We start from the raw sequence: 7,700 nt of genomic DNA on the forward strand, positions 1-7,700 counted from the left end.
CATAGAGTGAGGGCGTTGAAGAGCTGGGGAAGTCAGCAGCGCTCAGGACTGGCCCAGCACACAGGAACCACTGAGTTACTCTCTGTCATGTGCCGCCTATTGCTCTTGTTCCAGAAAAAGATTGACTGGGGACCCATTTCTTTTGACATGTGGAGAAGGCAGGTTGTAGTTGCTGATGTGCATGAATCCAGGAGATTTCCTTCCATCTGGTCCAGAGTCCTAGTCACAGAGAGGTCAGGGAGTATTCCTCCTCAGTTATCAAGCTAGTAAGCTGAGTTGCTGTCCCAACCCTCTGACTCCTGGCCTCCTTCATGGGCACCAAGTGGGGCTGAGAGTGCAGCACGCTCCTTCCTTGGTGACACCCGAAGTTGGAATTTTGCTCCCCTGGGGTCACCCAGGGTGATCCGACAGCTCCATTGGCTGGCTTGGCTGGAATTCCACCTGGAGTCCATCTGTTGATTTGCAGGTAGGTCCTTTGCCAGACACTGGTGTCCCTCATCAGATTCAAGATGTAACTTTGTGGTGATAGAATCAGTTCCTGGGCAATGAAGTCACACAAACGGGAAAATATTCTTAATAAGAAATACTGAAAATACTGAAAAATTCAAAGACCATTTGGCAGGAGATTTTTTTCAGTAATAGACACTTCCTTGATGCCGCTGTTAAAGATAGGGAAGGCAAGAGAATGACAGATTTGGAAACAGAAGAGGAATATTTTTTTTAAATTCAATTGGGCAAAAATAGTGTCAGTGGAGGGAAGAGTCCTGGCCGAGGAGAAGAAAGCTTGATGACCCCAGGGAAGGATTTTCAAATTTGAGCCCAAGCCCTTATTTTTCCTTGAAGCCTCTTCTTCCACTGCCCTCCTGGTCTGGGCAGTCCCCTCCTTCTGCCCAGAAGCTCTCTGTCCATGTCACAGGCACAGTGTGCAATCCTTCTTTAGATCTCAGTTTACAAATGTTACCTCCTCTGGGAGGCTTTCCTGACCACCCCTTCCCACCACACGCCCCCCTGCCAGCTATTTCTCCTCCGACAGTCTAGATTATAAACCCATGAGAACACGGACCGAGTACTATATATTCAGCCCCTAACACAGTGCCTGGTCTATGGTGGATGCTTAATGAAGAAATACAGGTTGAAAAGAATGACTGTTCAAGCCCTTGCTCATGTTACTTTCCCCTAAAATCTTATTTCACTTACTGTTCTGTTTCTACCTCCCAGTGCAGCACTGCTTCCATATTTTGAAATGTGTATATTTCACATCATCATCACTCTGGGAATGAATCCAAGTAAATTTTAAGCTACTGATGAATGAGCACCAATTCTATTCTTCCTTCAATTCTTCCTGGCATCAAGCACAGAACTGAAAACCTAATAGGCGTGTTATAATACTTTCTGATAGTGAATGGATAACTGCCCACAATTAACTAGGTCTTTCTATCCTGTCTCCCCACCCTCATCCACGCTCTGTGACTTACTCCCTTCTCCCATGGCCACCCTTCTTTGGCTTCGGATCACTCAGCCAAAAGACAGAAAAGATAAAGCCCATAATTAAGCCCACTCACAACTGTCTTCAGAAAGAATCCTCTTCAGTACTTTAAAAAGCATTCTGTTCTGAAACCATAACTGTTCTGTGCTTTGTCTATGGGTTTAGTCTAAGAACTGAAGATCATCTTGACTGTTTAGTGTAGAGCCCCGGTTTTATACTACAATTTTGTTTCCCCTTTTGTAGAGCTTTGGGTTTTTTCTATGATCTCTAATTCCTTTCTTTTTCTGGCACTGTTTGCTCTTATTACATCTTTCATTTACTCCCGAATACTTGATCCAAATAGTCATCCTACTAAATACGCTCCCACCAGATACCCCCAGATACTCCCTCCCGGGGCCCTCGCAGAATCCCTTACAGGGTCCTGAACCTCAGAAGTTATCCCCTTAATTCTGAGTGACAGAACCAACCCAGCAGGTTGGTTATGAGAGTTCTTTGCCTCAGTTTTCCCATGGGCATAATGGGGTTAATAGCACCTGCCTCCTACCTTCTCCACCTGAACATGCTGAGATGATGTTGTAACATGCACAGCAGTCCTCAGATGAAAGGCACCCTATAAACACCAAATGCTATTAAAAGCCGTTGACCTATGGAAGACCATGGAAGCGTCATTGCTTACGGTGTCACAGCAAGATGGATGAAAAGACTGGAGGTTGTGCCTGAGGACTTCTTGGCGCTGGCACCTGGCAGCTGCCCATGAGAATTAGGATCTATACATGAAATCAGGGCCTAAAAGTCATTTGGCAGTCATCCTAGAGGAAACTTTAAAATCATTTAAAAAAATTTTAAATAAATTTATAAAATAACTGACCTTGCTTAATAAATCAAATACTTTAGAACTCTGGTAATAAAAGCCACAGTTCCTTGCCTCATCCTTTCCTAACACCTGTCCTTTTCTCTAGGGCAGCCACTTGGCATCTTTTTTCTGTTTCTTCCCGTATGTCTAAATAAAATGTTTATATTCCTGTCTTTTGATTGATCAATTTTAGATATTAGTTATTGAATGTCTGCCATTGATCTATCATGATTTTACAATCCTCCATCCCCCTTCCATCAGTCTTTTAATTTAACGTTATCACTTTTCCATTTCTTTTATCAATTTTCCTTTGACACTTTGCATCATGAACTTACCACTCTATTTCTTGTTCATCTATAGATATTTTTTGACCTTGCCAGTTGGGGACATTTGCATTTGTACCCTTCCTTTCAGCTCTCCTTCCTGCCTTCCACCTCCCAACTTCTATCATTTGAACTTTCACGTTGTCAAGATTGATAATGTTTACGTTCTGCTTTGAAACGGTAACTGTTCTCTGCTTTGTCTGTGAGTTCAGTCTAAGAACTGAAGATCATCTTAACTGTTTCGCGCAGAGCCAGATTTTGTACTCCAATTTTATTTCCTCTTTTGTAGAGCTTTGGGTTTTCTCTATGGTCTCTAATTCCTTTCTTTTTCTGGCATTGTTTGCTTTTATTCTCTCTTTAATTTGCTCTTGAATACTTGATCCAAATAGATGTTCTATTAAATACCCTCCCTCAGTTTTCCCCAGATACCCCCTCCTTGGGCCCCCCATCTTCTGGCTGACTGCTTTCTAGAAGCGGAACAGTCATCACTCTGGGACTTCCTCATAGTTTCTAGTTTTTGGAGCCCACATCTTCTTTGTTCTTAATTTATTCTTTTCTTTTGCTGGGGAATATTCTAAATAGCTCCCCTAAAAAAGCATATTAAAAATAAATTCTGAGTTTTGAATGCCTAAAAATGGTTCTATTCTGCTCTCAACTTAAGTGATAGTTTGGGTAGAGAATTTAAGGTTGGAAGTATCTTTTCCCTAGAACTTTGAAGTCATTATTCAACTGTCTTCTAGCTCCCAGTGTTGTTGAGGAGAAGTCTGGTGCCAGTCTGATTGTTATTCCTTTGTGGGTGACCTCTTTTCTTCACCCTAAAATCCCATAGAGTCTTGTGTTTTTCCCTATCATTTTGAAATTTCACAGCGATGGGGTTTAGTGAGGGTCTGTTTCATTGAGTGGGTGGGTACTTTCAATTTAGAAATGTTTATCTTGAATCTCTGGTGAGTCCTTTCATATAGTTTCTTTGATAATTGTCTTCCCCTTGTTTTTCTGAACTCTCCTTTTAACTTGTACTGGTTGTTATGGACTGAATTATATCCTCCCAAATTCGTATGTTGAATCCCTAGCCCCCTAATACCTCAGAAGGTGACTTATGTGGAGACAGGGCCTTTAAAGAAGTGATTAAGTTAAAATAAGGCCGTTAGGGTGGGTCCTAATCTCATATATCTGGTGTCCTTTTAAGAAGAAGAAATTTGGACACACAGAGAGACACCAGGGGTGCAACCACAGGGAAAGGGCCATGTGAGGACACAGTGAGAAGGCCGCCATCTACAAGCCCAGGAGAGAGGCCTCAGGAGAAACCAAACCTGCCAACACCTTGATCCTGGGCTTCTGGGCCCCAGAACTGAGGGAAAATAAATTTCTGCTGTTTAAGCCACCTCGTCTGTGGTGCTTTGTTATGGCAGCCCTAGCAGACTAATACAGGGGTTGAGTTCAAGTGACAAATATAGAAATAAACTTGAATTAGCTAGTTTTCTTTTTTCCCCCAAGTAATTTTATTGGGATTATAATGGTTTATAACATTGTGTAATTTTGGGTGTACATTATTGTTTATCAATTTCTGAACACACTTCATTGTGCTCACCCCTAGTAATCTAATTTCCATCCATCACCATGCATATGTGCTCCTTTAAAAATATGGAATGCTTCCCGAATTTGTGTGTCATCCTTGCTCAGGGGCCATGCTAATCTTCTCTGTATCGTTTGAATTCGCTAGTTTTTATGAGAAGAATTTATTGGTCACATAACTAAATAGTCAAGGGTGTTAGGCTGGTTTGACTACTGCTGAATTCAAGGGGCCAGCAACATCACCAGGAGGCGGCTTCTCTCATCTCTCAGCTCTATGCCCTACCTGTCTGCCTTTATTCACGGGCCTTTGGTGGGGCGGGGCCGCATGCTCCAAGGTTTAAGTCCATTGGAAACAAAATCTCTGCTTCTTTTTCGGCAGCTCCAGAAAACGTCTCCTAGTCCTTCACTGGCCCCTTATGAGTCACATGTTCTGAGCCAAATACTGAGACCAGGAAAATGTGGTGCTCTGATTATCTAGTCCTGGGTCACATACTCTCCTTTTGAGCTGGGGGTGTGGAGTCATCCCCATCCAGACTGCATGAGTGAGAATGAGAGTGGGTGATTGTCTCATCAGGGAATAAATATGGGGGAGCTAAGTAACAGTAAATGTTTATACATGCTAGGTTAAATTTTCAAGTTTGATCTTAAATGTCTCTGATAGCAGGAGTATAGCTGCATTCAGTTAACATAAATCTAGAGTATTAGTTGGAGAATGGTAAGAGGCAGCAAGGATTTTATTTAATTAATATTTAGTGAGCATGCCCTATGTATCTTGGAGGTAAGTGAAGATGAGGACAAAGCACACTTTTATCTTCAGTGAGTGTGCATGTGGTCAGTGATTGTTGCAGCTTTTCCATTTGTGGCCAGGTGGGTCATCCTACAGCACTTTTCCACGACCTCTGTCCCTGTAGTTGGATGGGGAGGTATTTATTACCTTATTTATCAATGCTCTGAGACTCTATGAGAGAGCTCTGAGAAGAGAAACTTATTTCAGAGAGTTTATCATCACTAGTCCTCATATTCTTAAAATTTTGTACGTTCCCATACCCTCTACCGTCAGTGGATGTGCCACGTGCCTTTCTTTGAATGAGGGCCTTCAAGCTGAAGTTAGGGTAGAGAAAGTAGGACACTTTCTTGTTAGGCAATCTCATAAGATTTCATGAGATTTGAACATCCTGTATAACTATCCTCGGGAAACCCATTTCTGGGCTTCGTTCCAGGTTCCATCACTGACTCACTGGATAGCCTTTGGCCTGCAATTCATAGCTCATTGCCTCAGTTTCCCCATTTGAGAACAAGCTCCAACCAGACGTGTTTTCTTCTCTAAGATGCTGTGATAAATAATTAGAGTTTTGCTTTTCTTCCCCTCCTAAATTTATTTCTTCCCACAAGCTGGCCTCACTGCCAACTGATCTTCAGTTAGAAGGGAGGTAATAATAATAATAATAATAAATACTCACAACAGTAATACTAGCTTACAGTGGGTGCTTTCTACATGTCAAGAACTCTGCTAAGTAACTGTTTTTGATACTCACAACAACACTTTGTGGTAAGTGATCTCATCACATTGTCCCCACTTAATGTATGAGGAAAGTGAGGCATAGAGAGACTAATCTGGATTTGTCTCACTCTGGAGCCATTATTCTAACTATCATACACTGCTACCTTTCTGAACAGCAAGAAGTCAAAGGGCTTATGGACCCACACTCTTCTTCTAGCCCAGGACTGCCCACCTTCAGTGGCCAGAGAACTAGAGCCACTTGGGCGATTTGAAAAGAACCTTAGTGGTCATGGAGCCCAACACTCAGCTCACAGGTGAGGAAATGGAAGTAAAGAGACCGAGTGACTTGCTCAAGTTCATACCTAACGGGACCTCTTTGTCAACAATGATTTCAAATATCTTTCAAATGAAAAACAGAGCTCACACGTTGATTGTTAATTAATAAAATAGTTTACTCCTATAACACTGATTTTCAGTGATACATAGAAAATTGGCAAGCACATCTTTCTGAAATGGGTACTTTCCATTTCAGAAACTGCTTATCTCTTTACATTGATATATTTCATCCAATTTTTAAGCAAAGTTTCTGCTAGTATGCACATGGGCTCACCATCCTCTTCCACAGTGAATGCTGTTGATGTCATCTGATACCAATAATGTCACCTGATACGGGAATTTTGTCATTAGCTCCTCTATTTTCTCTTTAAGTATCATATTGTTTTTCTGAACTTTGGGGCTGGTTTTAGAAGCTTTTGGAAATATCTGATTTATTAATTTATTTTTATTGTGAGCAGCATAAGTTTGAGCCATGGCTCTGTAGATTTTTTCTCTTCTCCAATTACTAGATTAATCAATTTCTTTAAAAACAAGGCCACTGAGCTTTGTTTGAACATGAAACAAGTGTCAAATGGCTTTGTACTTAAGAAATTCACTGGGTACTAGCCAGTGCACTGGCTGCTAGAAATGAGGGGGTTGCTCCATCATTAAATCAAATTTTCAGATAGTAATGGTGGTATTTCACATAGGTAACTTTCTTTTTCACCTGCTATGGGAAATTATCATGTTCAGAGATTCACTTATCTCAGCACAGACTCACAGACTATATTTACATTAGCATCCTTTTCGCTCTTTATGTTTATGATTTTATTTTGAAATATAGTATTGCTGTTACTATTTTAATCATGACTTTTATACTTGAATGAATCATATTTGAGGCCTTGATCCAATTTCAAATTGGTGGCATAACATAATACCATAGTTAAAGGAAAAATGCTAATTTAAGAAACATGAGCGGTAACATGCAAATGATATAAAATACTTTAGCTAAGACAAACCACCTTTTATTAATTGAATGCTAGCGAGAATAGGCCAATACAGTGTTTTGTAGAGCATGAGCAAGCTTTAAAAATGTAACTGTTTTTGGAAATGATATGAGATTTCTGTGACAATAATAATCAATCCTTCATTTTCAAATCTGCAAAATAATGTAAATTAAAAATTCCACTGCCTTCCCCTGAAATTACCAAGCCATCCGTAGCCAACTTGATAGACTGTTGGCCAATCCCTGTGGCTGGTGGGACCCACTTAGAGAAACAGTGCTCTAAGGGTTTGCTTTCGGAGGATCTATTCGTCTTCTGGGAATTCAACCATAAAAGTTAGGTTCACATACACCAAACATCCTTGTGGTGTTTCACAAAGCCATTTGAATTTGTATCAGAGGGGTCTTGTGCCTGGACTTGAATCTGTGTCTAATATAGAGGTATGGGTGAGAGGTTTAAGTAAAAACTGAAATACTCCCTTTGTCAGAAGTATTGCCTTTGGTACCCATGTGGACAAGTATAACACTGAAGGAGGACAAAACATTCTCCTCGCATTTGCCTGCCTTGGGCTCCTTGAGGATTCCACAGGACACGGGTCTGCTTTTGTCCTTTGTTATGGACTGAATTGTGTTGCCCCAAAATTCAT

The 7,700-nt window shown here is 41.0% G+C and overlaps 1 pseudogene; it reads right to left on the bottom strand.

Moving 5' to 3' along the window:
* Positions 1-4,297: 4,297 nt before the first annotated feature.
* Positions 4,298-4,397, bottom strand: LOC124225911 (uncharacterized; annotated as a pseudogene).
* Between the last annotated feature and the right edge of the window lie 3,303 nt (positions 4,398-7,700).

This window comes from Equus quagga, chromosome 14 (assembly GCF_021613505.1).
Source record: "Equus quagga isolate Etosha38 chromosome 14, UCLA_HA_Equagga_1.0, whole genome shotgun sequence".
Lineage (NCBI taxonomy): Eukaryota > Metazoa > Chordata > Mammalia > Perissodactyla > Equidae > Equus > Equus quagga.